Source organism: Miscanthus floridulus, chromosome 9 (genome assembly GCF_019320115.1).
Source record: "Miscanthus floridulus cultivar M001 chromosome 9, ASM1932011v1, whole genome shotgun sequence".
Taxonomy (NCBI): domain Eukaryota; kingdom Viridiplantae; phylum Streptophyta; class Magnoliopsida; order Poales; family Poaceae; genus Miscanthus; species Miscanthus floridulus.
In genome coordinates this window covers 70,776,229-70,791,901 of record NC_089588.1, presented here as the reverse complement: position 1 = coordinate 70,791,901, position 15,673 = coordinate 70,776,229, and the positions used below count along the sequence as shown (strand labels likewise).

The window sequence follows — 15,673 nt, the reverse complement described above, 5'->3', positions numbered from 1 at the left end:
CAATCGACGCTATCATACCTTTCGGAAGATCGGACCTAGTCTACATCAAGTAATATCAGAGACCTTGTTGCCCGTTAGGTATAACTTTGTTTCTCCCTTTAGATTGTTACTATTTTTGCATTACCTATAGTACACAAAAAGCAAAAAAAATATACACCGCCACATATTTCCTATCCTATAGCCTCATTGTGCCATGCAATTTTGTCTCTGTTTCGCGTTGTTGAGTTTGTGCCCTAAGTCAAGTTCTGGTTGCTGGTTTTAGATCGTTTTTTAGTTCAGTTTGTGTTTTACCTTTTTGTTTTTCATCATAATCCGTGAACATCTCCAAGTCTTGTTGAGTTTCTTTTGTATCCATTAAACCCTAGTCCTCGCCATCTAATTTTCTACACTTGTCTGCACTGTTTTCATCAAATCATTGCTGCCGTGACCAATTTTGCGCGCATTGTTCCCGTTTTGTCCTCTAATTCGGAGTCTGTTTTTAAAACTGGTCTAGTTTTCGCATACGAACTCGGATTTCAACGTTCCATATATCAAAATCAATCAGAAAAAAAATTTGGATCCATCCATCCCCAGGCATACTGGGGTCAGAGATTTTTATTTTGGTCAAAAACTGGTCACAAGATCCTCTTTTCGTGGTCACAAGGTTTTTGTCGATTTCGAGCACGTCTTCTAAAAATTCCACAGGCCACGTCTTTCACTTGTTTAAGCTCATATTTTCTATGGTTACTTCTTTTGTGCTCCTAAGTGAAGAAAAAATATCAAAAAAATAAAAAGAAAAAGTCAAAATTTCTCAAAAAACAACGACAGACCAAAAAATAGAAAAAAGAGAGGGGCAAAAGAGGAACAATATCTAGAGGAGCACATAGAGAGCGCCATTTGAGCTGTGTTTGCATGTGCTGATTTCTACCATGTTCCTAATCATATTCTTGTTGTTCACATCACTTGATACATCTGGTACTTGGAACGTGAGTAGGCCAGCAACTAAGACAAGTACTTGGGATACTTATTCAGCTTTGCTATTCAGTTGTGAATTTTGCTATTCCTTACTACTATATTGTGCCTGTCTAAGCTCCACTTTCTTCTAACCAAGTACAGGTTTGCCTTGCAACTGTTACACTCAAGCTACAACGGTATCACAGTCATCGATCGATTGCACCGCCTATTACTTTGGTAAGAACACTTATAAGACTGTGGTAAGACACTTGAGAGTTGAGTGCCTTGTTTTTCCTTGTCCACAACCTAAGTAGTTGGTAGGGATAATACTTTGTGTTGTCTTTTGCTGTCTTCTAACAATGATAGGTTGTTCGTATCCACCGACTTATAATGGTATAGGTGCTGATGAGTACATGGAGTGGGAAATTGCCATAGATAACATATTTGCTACTCGCTTTATGTGTCCAAGGAGGAAGGTAACAAATGCAGCTAGTGTTTTACGGCATTCTGCTTTATCTTGGTGGGAGTCTTTAGATCCTTCTGATAAACCTCAAACTTGGAATGATATGAAACTTCTTATGCAAGAAACCTTTGTTAATCCACCTCCTGTTTTGACTTCATATGTTGAGGTGCACCATTTAGAGGATGAGTCTGTTGTTATTCCTCTTGCTATGACTAATCTTCTGTGGGATGATGTACATAAGCGAGAGGATGACATGGAAGACAATGTGGAACTCACAACCTCATATGCAAATTTAGAATCATCACTTCACAATGCACATATTACTCCTGCTGAGAACATAGGTAATACCCATGGTGCTACACTCACGGAAGGTGAGAATTGTTTTAATGTACTAAATTTTTCCACAAACCATGCTATCATAGAGCAATTGTTAGTGGAACCCTCTCTTGATTTATCTTTGTCTCATGATAATTTGCTTGATGATCCTTGTGATAAAGATGAATTGGTTGATGATGCTTCAGTTTTACATGTTTTGGAACCAACCACTTGTGCTGAAAATAAACATGTTATTCATATTGCTACTAAAACTGATGAGCTCAAATTGTTGTCTTCTTTAAATACTTTGGGTTACATTGAATTTGATGTTCCGTGTAATCTTAGTTCTTTAGAGGAGAAACTTTATGCATATGTTGATTTGCCATGGTTCTCTAGACATACATATCATGTTTTTGGTAAATATAACAACCAAGGGCAATATTTGATACAATGAGTTTATATTTGTACAAATCCAAATTCTCCTTTAGTTGCGCAAATTAATGATCAACTAGAGGACAGTAAAATCAGCACTGTTGTTATGCCATATTCCTCTAGTTTTGCTTTTCGAACACAAGTGGAATCCAAAGAAAGGGAGCATATATTTCTTGTTAGTACTAATCTTTTGCAGGATAGTATTGGCAAACATCGTGTGTATTTCAATCGAGCAGACTACATGTCTGTAGGACAAGACATGCTACAAACCTGGATATGTGGTCATATTCTTTCTCACAATATTGTCCATTCCCATTATTTTGGAAACCTCGTTTGTCCTCATGTTGTGCAGGATCGACTGCAAACAAAATTGACGCTGAGGACGGCTTTTCGTCAAGAAAGGGAGGATGATGAGGACATGACACCCATGCATATTACCATGTTTGACACATGGTATGGAGGGATAGGAGGCCAGCAAGGGTGTCCAAGTCAATAAGGAGGTCCGAGGCTAATTCGGTTCGAGTCCCCGAGGTGGAGGCCCAAAGCAACTCAAGTTCGAGTCTGCCTCGGCCTCCAGGACCAGTCTGCCTTAAACTGGTCACCCAAGACATATCCGGACTCCATTTTCAATGATCCACATATGGATGGAAAGCTAATTGGATAAGAAAGCCAACCCAATTGGTTTCACATCAAAAGCCCTTCGGACTCAACAGGAATCATCGAAACAATTCAGCATCCAGACTCTGTCAGGGTGCTGCGACACCGTCTTTTGGTCCATTGGACCGTGTATCGTGTTTGGGCCCATTAGGGGGCGCATCCAGGGGGGTGACGCCCAAGACTCTATAAATACCAGCCATCACTCTCCTTAGGGTTTGGGTTTTTATTAGTTCTTGATTTCCTCATGAAACAGACATCATTTTGCTGCAACTGTCGCCGCCAAGGCCGCTTGCTGTGAACCAGGGCCCCAGTTCTTGATCTTGTTCGCCTATGGCGATTAGTCCTTTCGAATAAAGACTTGAACTCCTTCTTGATCACATAAGCCTCATATTTATTTGCAATTTCAGATTGCGTTCATCCCGTTCTTGCTTGTGTTCTCGATTCGCTTGCAGGAAAGCCTTCTCGGTGAGGTCAATCGCGTTCGCGTGGTTGATAACCAACGGAGCAGTGGTGTAACGGTTGTGGGGGTCTGAATCAATCTTGGTTCGAAGCCTATATCATGAACATCGAGTCTCCACCAATCGACGCTATCATACCTTTTGGAAGATCGGGCCTAGTCTACATCACTCTCCGGCGCCACGGGGGCATATGTCCCCTCGCTATGCACCTTCCTTGAGATCCTCTCAGGGAATGGCCCGGAGTATGACTTCGATGACATCGAATACTATGCCCCACCACGCATGTGCTACTATTGTTATTTCTTATGACTATTGGACTAATTTCGCAAGCACACAGAATATATCGACGTAGCACTTCACTTCGGAGTAAACCAAGTATCGTATTTGTTTCCACAGAGAAGGCGTAGTATGACTTAGATAAATGATCACTTAAGTTCAAATGAATTTCCTAGACATGAATGTATGGAACAAATGTAAATAAACTAACTAAAATATTAAAATGAGAAAGACTACTAGTACTACTATGGTCACAGAGTAGGTGAAGATAAATGAACTATTGTCTTAATTGTAATCCAATCAATTGTCTTGCAAGTGAGCAATGAATATACTTTAGGGCGTACCTGCCCTAAACTCAACCTAAGGTTGATTGGCACAGAGCACCACGAGCCCTATGATTTAATAACTAATTCCAACATGGTGGAATACAGAGGATGGACAGGGCTATCACAACCAGCCACCTACCACAATCTATCTTGAGAATTAGCCACAACCCAAGGTACCCTATAGTCTAAGCACCACGCTTACACTAAGTGATACTACTCTAATCTCACGCTAAGATTAGAGCACCAACTAGTGACAAGGATCCCATATATCAGAAACTTACTAACTAAACAAGATATGATTGAAATATTCACAACACTACTTTACTCTAATTGCAAGAAAGTATATGCTAAAAATAAAGACAAGTACTAAAGGAAATATAAATAGAAAGCAAGAGTAGCTTACAAGAGCTTACAGAGAGATTCCCGAGGACTCCTCCTAAGCTCCCTAGCTCTTCACTTCTTCACTCTCACTCTCACCAGTAACCTAAACTTAGGAGTAGAGAGAATGATTCTACTTAGGACGCTTTACAACTATGGGGAACACCTCTATTTATAGCACTAAGGAGCAAGGGGGTATTTGTAGGTAGTGGAGAGGCAGTGGAGCTTTCTTGGGTGTCGGGCGGAGGGGTGAGGGCGCCGGCCAGCCCTCCGATGCACCGCCATTGCATCAGAGGGTCACGGTTTGCTCCCAAAGGTGGTTGCATTTCTAGCACGTGTGAAGACTTGGTCAGAAGGCAGTTCCAAAGTCGGTTGATGGCCTCCAAAGGGATGACAATGGGTCCATGGATCCACGGTGAGTGAATCATGGCCACTGCTCAAATTGACATGAATTGGATGCTTGTGATGTAGTGTAGGAGGCGTCCCTCGGATGGATGACATAAATGGGGACAGGGTGGCACCAGACGTCGCAACATGGCCACTGGCCGGCGTGGCAGTGTGGGCCTAGAGGCCCCTACCATGTCCATTTGCCTCCATGGTGCATATTTTCCACCTTTTTCACTGCTTTTCCTGCGTTCAAATAAATCTCAAGTACAGGTGGAATTCCATTAGTAATAAACCAATTTTTTTCATTTTATGTTGATTTTCCTTTGAAATGTATGCATTGTTGATGGCTAAAATAGGTGTTTAGTGACCATCAACAAGCTCCCCCAAGCTTGCCTTTTGCTCGTCCCTAAGCAAAGATGGGGACTTAGCATGAGAATGTTAGTTGCTTACTAACTCCTACACTTCTGCTCACAAACATACCAACCTTTGAATTGGAAATGTTAGTATAGAAACTCTTACCCACATTACCTTTGTCACCATGGGGCTTTTGGGCTTCATCTTGTCTGAGTGTCAAACACAGATCAGCTAGAAAGAGGGTCTTTTCTCCTTATCTATTTTGCTTAGAAATATCATCTAAAGGATTTTATAAATTTTGGGAAGAAAAATCACAAGCTCTAGTTCTTTCTATGGCCCACTCAATCTCTCTTAAGTGTGTATGCTCCTCACCAAAGGCTTAAAATGTGCCTTCATTCTTGTTACTAACGCTTATGTGGAGTTCATGGGCAAGGAAAAATATGAAGGCATACATTGCATAGTATTTATTGCTAAGTCAAACACTTGGATAAAAGGAGCAACAAGTCATAAACCTAGACCAAGAGAGTGCATGTGTGTGGTATATGTGGAATTTACTCCTTTCTTGGCATCCTCTTTTCTTGTTGGAGGCATGGCTACCTCTCTTTTCATCATCATTTTTTCGACAAGGGGAGACACAAACCTTTTTCTTCTTTTTCTTTTCTCTCCCTTTTTCTTCTCTCTCTCTCTTTTTAGAGATAGCCATGCTCCCTTTTGATAGATATTTCAATGAGGAATAAACTTTTGTCATGGAGTAAATATTTGGAGTGGAAAGCATGTGATTGCATACTCTCAGTTTAAGAGTAGCAAATATATAGGTGGGTGTTTGTGCTCTCGGTCATGGGAATATGACAAGTTTCTCAACTAAAATCAACAAGGCTTGACTAGGCTCACTACTAAGGCAAGTAGCATGTGTGGAAGTTTTTCTAAGTGCTAAACATATATGGCTCTGGTAGGTGTTTCTTGCCACAAAAAAGAACTAAGCAAGTTTTTATGTTTTCACAAAGAAATTCTCCAGAGATAAACCTTGCTCAAGATAGGATAAAAACTTACTCCGTTCTTTGCTAATCATGATATTCTACCACTCAAACTTAGATCTAGCATTTGCAACCCACAAGACTCAAGTTCATGGTAAAAGCAAAAATATACTAACAATGGCAATCATCGGTGGTCGCAAAAAATGAGAGTGGTGCAGAAATTAATGGAGCAACATTTTATTTGGGTTTCGACAGTTGTCTCCTTTTTATTAGGCAGTAGTGAGAATGTTTTTATTCAAAACTAAAAACATAAAGCATAAACATAACCATGGGTTACTGGCTTAATTTATTTATTTACAAAGCATAGCAACATTTTTTTAGATGCTAATGAAATGAAAAATGCGAGAAACATAAATACTACTAAGCAGGGACATAGAACACTTACCTTGGCGGGGGCTCCTCCCCCAAGCTTGCTTCTATCATGGGATTAGCGGCACCTCCACCCCATGTGGTGGAAGACATCATCCCAATAGTGGTCATTCTCCTCAGCTAGCCCATGTATGGTCGCTAGCTCTCCTGCGGTCTCCTGCTAGTGCTGCTAAAAGTTCTCTAGGTGTGCCTGAAAGTCATGGCGAATGGCGGTGTTGTTGAGGCGGATGCCCTCTATTTGGTGTTGTAGGATGCCTACATTGTGCTCCCAATCTATAGGAACAGCTGTGGTAGAGTGGGGTCCTGGATGAGGAGGGGCATATCTCTCTGAACTGGACAGTTGCATATCCTTGCGACCTGCAAAATGAGAAGAGCTTGCCCCAAATGTAGGAACCCACTGTGAACCTCCTGCTGAGTGCAACTGTGATCCGCTGTGCTACAGCTGGTCCCATGGAGAGACTCCTTTTGGTGCCTGCTACCAGTGGTGCTACTGCTGGTGCCAGTGAGATCCTCCCGCCATCTTTGAACTAGGCGGGGCGACCCAAGCACCCCACTGTGATGGGTGTTGCACGCTTCACATGATAGCATCTTGAGCTTCTTGTTCGGCCTCAGGCGGCAGCAACTTGCCTTCTTGTCATCTTTTTTATTACCTGCATTTCACTTGCAATCCTACAGTCTCCAACAGGATGGTTAGCCGGTCAACATTACTTAACCAAAATTCCGTGTTGGGCAAACAAATTTCATTAACACGCCCTTGATAAGTCATAACATAAGAATCATCTTCTTGATCCATTTTTTGCATGTGTGCTTGGAAAGAGTGATAATAATCAAGATAGCTCTCTCAGTAGGTATGTAATTAATTAAAGCCCTATCAAGCAATCCCATGTTTCTTGCAAGTCTAGTGATTAAGGAGGTGCACTCAACATATTCATCATGTGATCGCTAGTTAGAACACGAATTGTTTCTTCTCATGTGATCGCTAGTTAGAACACGAATTGTTTCTTCTCCACTCTCTTGGCTTGCTTGGTTGACGGACATGGCATCGCTGCCATGGTTGCTTTGGCTTCCCGCCATAGAGTTGTCATCCGACGGGAACTGAATGTGCATGTTGGCCTTCTTCTTTCCAATGCCCAAGGCACCTTTGAATTTCTTCATGATCCTACAAGCAAGAACAAGCTAGAGACAAGAGAGGGGTTAAGGATTAGTAAAACAAATGAGCAACTCCCTTTTGTGATGAGTGGATCACCACTACGATGCTTCTCCTCTCCCTAATAATTCATTTGCTTAGTGATTTAAGCAAAGATGCTCATGGTGTGGAGTATGAAAGAGTGAGGAGCAGAGCTTCAGCTCTTGGAAGTGAATATGCTAGTGGTGTGTGTGTGTGAGCTTCACAAGGACATAAATGAGTGGGAGAGGAGTCAAAGTGCCAAAGGCACCAGAGTAGGGCGCCGGTCGGCCCCCTTTGTGGCATTTCGACCATCCCATGCATTGATTCTCTCCTAGATGCCCTCAGAAGTGTGCCACCAGGTGAATGAGTGAAAGGAAAATGCCAAGAGGTGAAAGAGTGGATTGGAAATGTTGGAGGCAAGGACAAGGTGATTGGAGAGTAAAGAACAAAAAAGCACTCAGATTTTTGGCTTTGCCTTGCTCTTCACGTGCATGGAGGAGTGAATGGAGGTGAAAAGAATCAAGAGGGGGTAGAGGTGGGGCCGGTCTATGGCCATGAGTGGCCGGGTAGCCACCTAATCCCCCTAAATGATTTTTGACTTTTTAAGCAAGGTACTAAGCATGTTTTGACAGGAAATGATGATGCTTAGTGAAAATAAATTGGGCTTAAGTGCATACCTTTGCTTAACTCACCTCGATTTAGCTCCTCGGATTCCTTCCATGCAAGTGACCTATGGTGGCTTGCTCCCGTGAGTGCTGGAATCATTCACCTGTTCATGAATGATGTGTATGTCGAGAGGTTTTAATTTCACCAACAAACATTGCTCCGGTCTCAGTTTGAAGTGGAATATTTCTTCCTTGCCATTTATATTGAGATGAATTTCTCCGGCTCCAACATCAATGTGAGCATTTGCCATGCTCAAAAATGGTCTTCCCAAGATTAGTGGTGTTTTAGTGTCGGCACTAATATCCAACACTACAAAATCTACGGGCACAAAACAACTTCTTATCTTGGCAGGAATATCCTCTGCTATTCCCATCGGATATCAGACTGATTGATCGACTAGCTACATGCACATTGTGGTTGGGGATAATGAATTATGATTTAATTTATCATACACTACCTTTGGCATGATGTTGACGCTAGCTCCAAGATCATAGAGGGCTTGGTCAAATTGCTGGGAGCTGATGGAGCATGAAATTGTAGGATTCCTTGGATCTTCTTCTTTTCAGGTACCTGATAAAGTATGGCTGCGCTGCACTCCTCAGTCAATTTTACTACCTCTACGCTTGGTTGTGGCTTCTTTTTGTTGAGTATATATTTTAAATATTTGGCATATGTGGGGACCTACATAGCGTCAATTAATGGTATATGTATATATAATTTTTGAATTACCTCAATGAATTTCTTGAATTGTTCATCCTCCGTTATCTTTTGATTGCGTTCTAGAAATGGCAGCACCTCCGTATCATAGAATTCATGGGGGTTGTCTTACCTTTTTCTTGGGGCACAACGGGGTCTTCTTCTTCAGCTAGAACTTTGATTACTACTTTCTTCTTTGTTGCTTTAGGATACGGTGGATCACGAGTGGTTTTTCCACCTCTTGTGGTTATAGCATTAAATTTTTCATTATGTGAAATTTTTGAAATCAGAGTGGATAATTGATTTTCTAGCCTTTCAATAAACTTAAGCTGATTTCCTAACGCTAAAGAAAATTCATCAAGCCTAGCATGAATATCTCCTAAAATCCTATCATGGTCAAGCAATTTAGCTGAATTTGCTCATTGATTTTGTCTTGACTAAAGACAAGATCTCTAAGAGAAGAATAGTCAGAAGGATGAGTGGGTGAATTATTTAGATTAATTTGTAGATTCCATCTCTGGTAAGGCTATGGTGGAGGTGGTCCATATCCACCATCATTAAGAAGGGACTTAAGGTCTCTACTAGGGCAGACATCACTAGTGTGATTCATGCCCCCGCATTCTTCACATGACATGCTTACCTGTGGCTACATGGCTACAAAATATTCTATAATGGCACGGTCTCTCTTCCAATTTTCTCTTTCTTCTAACTTACTCAAAAGATATTCCATAGATACAGAATTAACCTTGTAACTATGGGACATACACTTTAGATGCTCATCTATCCATCCTTGGTTTTCTACCATCTTCTCGATCAACTCCATTGCTTGACCTACCTTCAGGGAAAATAATGCCCCTCCGGCGGCACATCAAGGTGTTGACAGGACTCCATTGAAAGTCTGTGATGGAAATTTTGGATGAGCAACCAATCCTTCATTCCATGATGAGGGCATGCTTGAACATACTCTTGGAGTCACTCCTATGCCTTTAGAACGGATTCTCGGACTTGTTGTTGGAAGTTAGAAATTTTACTACGAAGAAGATTGTGTTTATCGACGGGGAAGAACTTGACGGGGAAGTCGTTTGAACACTTCTCCCACATATTCAAGGTTCTTGCATTAGTACAAAACCAATGCTTCACCTTTTCGAGCAATGAGAAAGGAAAAGTCAGAGTCGAATGGCGTCTTGTGACACTCCTCTAATTGAGATTGTGTTACAAATCTGTAGAAAGGTATGAAGATGAGCATTGGCATCCTCAGAAGGTTTGCCATGAAAAGGGCTAGCTTGCACCATGGTTATAAGTGCGGGCTTGAGCATGAACTCTTCTTTTCTGCTAAGAATATTAGGACCTACGACTACATTGGAGATAGTAGGGAAGGAATAATCATGAATCGCTTTAACAGTTGCACCAGAACTAGTTGATGCAATACTGCGAGGATGAATAGGTTCAATGGGTGGAGGTTTGGAAAGGACCGGTTTAGTTGCAATCTCTGAACGGACTGGGTTAGTTTGTAGAGAATTTGGATAGATCGGATAGAGGTTTCTCTGAGGAGGGGTGAGACTAGCTCTCGCCCTTCGAAGGATAGCCTCAGGATCATCCTGAAAACCTTTCGGCAAATTGAATCCACCCATGCTTGACTTTGTCTATTACAAAGCAAGCAGGAATCTAAACTAGGAAAAATCACTAGAACTACACTAAGCATATATCTAGGCCAATGCCTTCCTCGGTAACGGCGCCAAAAATGCTTGTTGATATTTCTTATGATTATTGGACTAATTCCACAAGCGCACAGAATATATCGATGTAGCACTTCACTTGGGAGTAAACCAAGTATCGTATTTATTTCCACAGAGAAAAACTAATACTACCACTTTGATAAATGATCACTTAAGTTCACATGAATTTCCTAGACACAAATGTATGGAACAAATGAAAGTAAACTAACTAAAATAATAAAATGAGAAAAACTAGTACTACTACTATGGTCACAGAGTAGGTGAACATAAATGAAGTACTATCTTAATTGTAATCCTATCAATTGTCTAGCAACTAAGCAATGAATATACTTTGGGGCGTACCAGCCCTAAACTCACCCTAAGGTTGATTAGGCACAGAGCACCATGAGTCCTATGACTAAATAACTAATTCCAGCGTGGTGGACTACAGAGGATAGATAGGGGTGTCACCACCTGCCACGTACCACAATCTATCTGGAGAACTAGCCACAACCCAAGGTACCCTATAGTCTAAGCACCACGCTTACACTAAGTGATACTACTCTAATCTCGCACTAAGATCAGAGCACCAACTAGTGATGAGGATCCCATATATCAAAAACTTACTAACTAAACAAGATATGATCAAAATATTCACAACACTACTTTACTCTAATTGCAAGAAAGTAAATGCTAAAAATAAAGACAAGTACTAAAGGAAATATAAATAGAAAGCAAGAGTAGCTTATAAGAGCCTATAGAGAGATTCCCGATGACTCCTCCTAAGCTCCTAGCTCTTCACTTCTTCACTCTCACTCTCACCACTAACCTAAACTTAGGAGTAGAGTGAATGATTCTACTTGGGACACTTTACAACTGCGGGGAACACCTCTATTTATTGCACTAAGGAGCAAGGGGGTATTTGTAGGCATTGAAGAGGCAGTGGAGCTTCCTTGGGCACTGAGCGGCGCGGTGAGGGCACCGGTCGGGCCTCCGATGCACCACCATTACATCGGAGGGTCACGGTTTGCTCCCAAAGGTGGTTGCATTTCTAGCACGTGTGAAGACTTGGTCTAAAGGCGGTTGCAAAGTTGGTTGATGGCCTCCAAGGGGTTGACAATGGGCCCATGGATCCAGGGTGAGTGAATCATGGCCACTGCTCAAACCAACATGAAATGGATGCTTGTGATGCAGTGTAGGAGGTGTCCCTCGGATTGATGATGTGGATGGGGATAGGGTGGGGCCAGGTGGCACCACATGGCCATCGGTCGGTGTGGCAGTGTGGGCCCAAAGGCCCCTGCAACGTCCATTTGCCGCCATGGTGCATATTTTCCACTATTTTCACTATTTTTCCTGCATTCAAATAAATCTCGTGAACAAGTGGAATTCCATTAGTAATAAACCAAATCTTTTCATTCTATGTTTTTTCCTTTGAAATGTATGTATTATTGATTGCTAAAATAGATATTCAGTTACCATCAACAACTAGCAACTCGACGACAAGGTTCTACTTGAGGAGGGGCCTAGGCTCATGCCGCCAGACCAGAGTCCCTACAGCCATGCGATCTACCTTCAGGAGAAGGCGGATCGCCTACGGGCTTGGTAGGTGGACCTAGAGGTCGTCGAGGCAAGGCCCGAGCGCCAAAGGTAGGACTTTGTGGGGCAACAGGCTATGCAACCCCTCGGCAACGACACGGACGTCCGCACGGGGGCTCCTAGCACCCTACGCTTCCCTCGAGCAGCCAACAACATGGCATCCGCCGCTTGCTAGCTGGAGGACATCTCCAATATGCTAGACCCGAAGACTAACAAGCACCTGCACGAGGCAAAGTGGCTTCTCCATGTAGCTCTCGAGCAGCAGGCCAAGAGTTCTATTTCTCGGCATCACGCTGTGCTTTCCAAACTATTGGTGGTGGTCCTTAACAACCAAATCCGACCACCAATTAAGACATAAAAAGAGGAGAGATTGACAATCTTAAACTCATATGTATTTACCAATGGCCAAGTTCCACATATATTTGGAGATTATTATTTTGTAGGATATAAACACAAATACATGGAAAATACACCAAGAAGGTGCTTTCCGATGAAGCGTAAAGCTGACATGCGCAAAGAATAAATGGAAAAGCCCATCAACCCAAGTTATCTGGGCGAAAGAGCACCCATGCAGCAGCCCAGATCCACTAAGCAGTCCACTACGTGAAGGCGGTGGCGAGAGGGCCTGATCAGGGGTTGACCCACCTAGCACTGCTCGTGTTCTCCTTCCACATGGGGCTTGCTGGTGGTCTTCCCATGGCAGTGGCATGTGGGCTTGCAACAAAAATAGTCACAAACTGACCTCCCCTTGCTCCACCACCTCAATGCATGGAGGCATGCAAAGAAACACAACTCAACTCCATCTCCACCATCGATCCTATGATGGTTTGATCTAAGGGCCATGGTGAAGAAGCGCATGGATCACTGACGTGGCATGTTGAGTGGTCTCCATTCCTCCTCTCCACCTATAAAAGGAGGCCTCCCCGTCCTCATTTGACACACACAAGGCAAAGAGCACCTCACTTGAACATCATTCCAAGGGCTTAGGCCCTCGATAGCTAGTAGAGTTGTAAGAGAGAGATGTGAGGGAGAGCTCGAGGAAGTGCTAGATTTGTCGGTGTCTCCCCAACTTGTACCTCGATGAGCATCTTTACTTCAATGGGTTCTCCCGCTAACTAAGTGTTCATGTTTTCTATGGTAAAAAGTATTTGATTAGTTAAACTTACTCTTATTTGTTTGCGGGATCGTTGTCCATCCCCATGGTGGATCCTCTAGTAGAAGGGCCCTAATAAAGATGGATAACCCTTATCGGCACACTAGAGTAGTAGTTGATAGTGTAGACGTGGTGTCTAGGCTAGAGGCTACCTTCATTTGCCTCGTTCCCCATAGTTGAGGGGTAGGCAGCAGGTGGTGACAGCCCTGTCCATCTCTTGTAGTTCCCCACATTCAGGTTCGATGTAGAGCTACATTCTGGCAATTCTTGGCAAACCAAGTACTCACCAGTGCCTGATGTAAGCAAGTAGAAGTAGAGTTTATCTATCCATAGACCATATAACCATAGGAATCCATCTCAATTTGACGTAGAGCTATAGGCTAGCAATTCTTGGCAGACCAAGTATTCACCATGGCCCGAGGTAAGAAAGTAGAAGTAGAGTTTATCTATCCATAGACCCTATAACCATAGGAATCCATCTCAACCTTTACCAACTCTACCTTGGTGTTGTCCTTGGACGGACAAGCTAGAAGAGTACCTCCATTCCCTATTGAAAATATGATACCCTAAATACTTCTAGGTGAAGTGCTACAATGTTAATTCCGTGCGTTTGCGGATTATTTCTGTATATGTTAAGAAATACCAACAAGCATTTCTGGCACTGTTGTCGGGGAACATTTGTTGTATTATTTTCAAACCTAGTTCGTCCTCGTATTTGTATCTTTTCTTTTTGCTTATTAAAAAACACAAAAATATTTTTACCATGACATAAACTCCTATCCAAAAGTTTGCCGCTTCAAAGGGTGAGTTTTCTGAGCTACTACTTTCCAAAACCACCCGTCCATCTAGCTATGAACTCCGCCCTAGCTTAATAGCCATGGTTCGGGCACAACCCTTCTCAGGGCATTATAATGAAAACCCATGCCATCACCTGCATGAGTTTGAGGAGATGTGTTTGTGCCTGAGCATCTCAGGCATGACATAGGAAACTTTAAAGTGAAAATTGTTTCCCTTCTCTCTCATGGGTAAGGCAAAACAATGGTACACACATGCTGCAGAAAGTACGAACGGGGACTGGGATGAACTTAAAGACAAGTTTCACCTTGCATTCTTCCCTATGTCCTGTATCAACTCTCTACCAAAGGCAATCCTCAACTTTGAGCACTGTGAGAAGGAGTCTATAGGTGCAACCTAGGCCAGGTTTTTAGCGTTAATACACGCTGGCCTAGACTTGTCTTTACCAGATAGCATATTGCTGCGACCCTTTTGGTTAGGTATGGATGCTACTACTAATTTTTAACCCTATTGCACCAGCACATTTTTATGTAATAGGGCCAAAATTGATGCGATAGCTTGGTACCGCATCAATTTCGCATTTGATGCGAGCCAATGCAACTGCTCTAGATGCAATAGCCTTGTCGCATCGGTTTGCTATGACCATTGCATCAAAATAGATAGATGCAAATGGGTTGTTGCATCAAAATTGTTTTGATGCAAGGTTGCTATTGCATCAGCCATAGATGTCTCTTGCATCAAGATGGTGAGAGATGCAAAAAGGTTATTGCATCAAAATCATGTAGATGTAATACATCTAATAAATTCGATGCAATAAGAATTTCTATTGCAACGGCTAACGTTCAGTGCAATAGACCATATTGCATCAACATTAGGTTTGATGCAATACAACCTATTGCATTGACATTAAAACGATTGCATCAAAATTATGTTTATTGCAATAGAATCTATTCACGACACATAAATTCACAAAATTATAGAACCCAATGTCATAAGAACTAAATCCCTCCAAGCAAAAGTTACATCGAGTGTTGAGGAGTCATCATAAGTCAAATCAAAACATGTACCATCCTTAGATTTGACTTATGAACCCTCACCCGAACCACGAACACTGAAGGAAAGATTAATTGATCCTTCGGAGTTCCCTATGGAATTCGGGGATTTTGGCAATACCTCGAAATATTTTGGGCACGACAAGCTTACATGTCCTGCTGAGAAAGTTTCCCCTATAATAAAGCCATCAAAGGAATGGTTATTGGAAGTAAAACGTTCTTCCGAAGCAATTCGAATTCTTTTACCTTCCACGACCATGCCTTGTTCATTAAAGGGAACAAACATAGAAGCTATGCACAACCCTACAGTCGGGACTTGTATCATGTTAGAATTCATAGTGAAAAACCTTTTGGGTAACATGCCGCTAGTCCCAACCAATAAATTCTTCAAAAGTCCATCAGGACTCATCTTTGAGTGTAGTGGGATTGTTAGGACCGTGCTAATTGAAA

The 15,673-nt window shown here is 42.2% G+C and overlaps 1 non-coding gene across 1 annotated transcript; it reads left to right on the top strand.

The window, feature by feature from the left end:
* The first annotated feature begins 9,846 nt into the window (after positions 1 to 9,846).
* LOC136484423 (small nucleolar RNA R71) lies at positions 9,847 to 9,953 on the top strand. Its single transcript, XR_010765944.1, has one exon. It is a non-coding gene; the product is annotated as a small nucleolar RNA R71 (small nucleolar RNA).
* Positions 9,954 to 15,673: the final 5,720 nt, after the last annotated feature.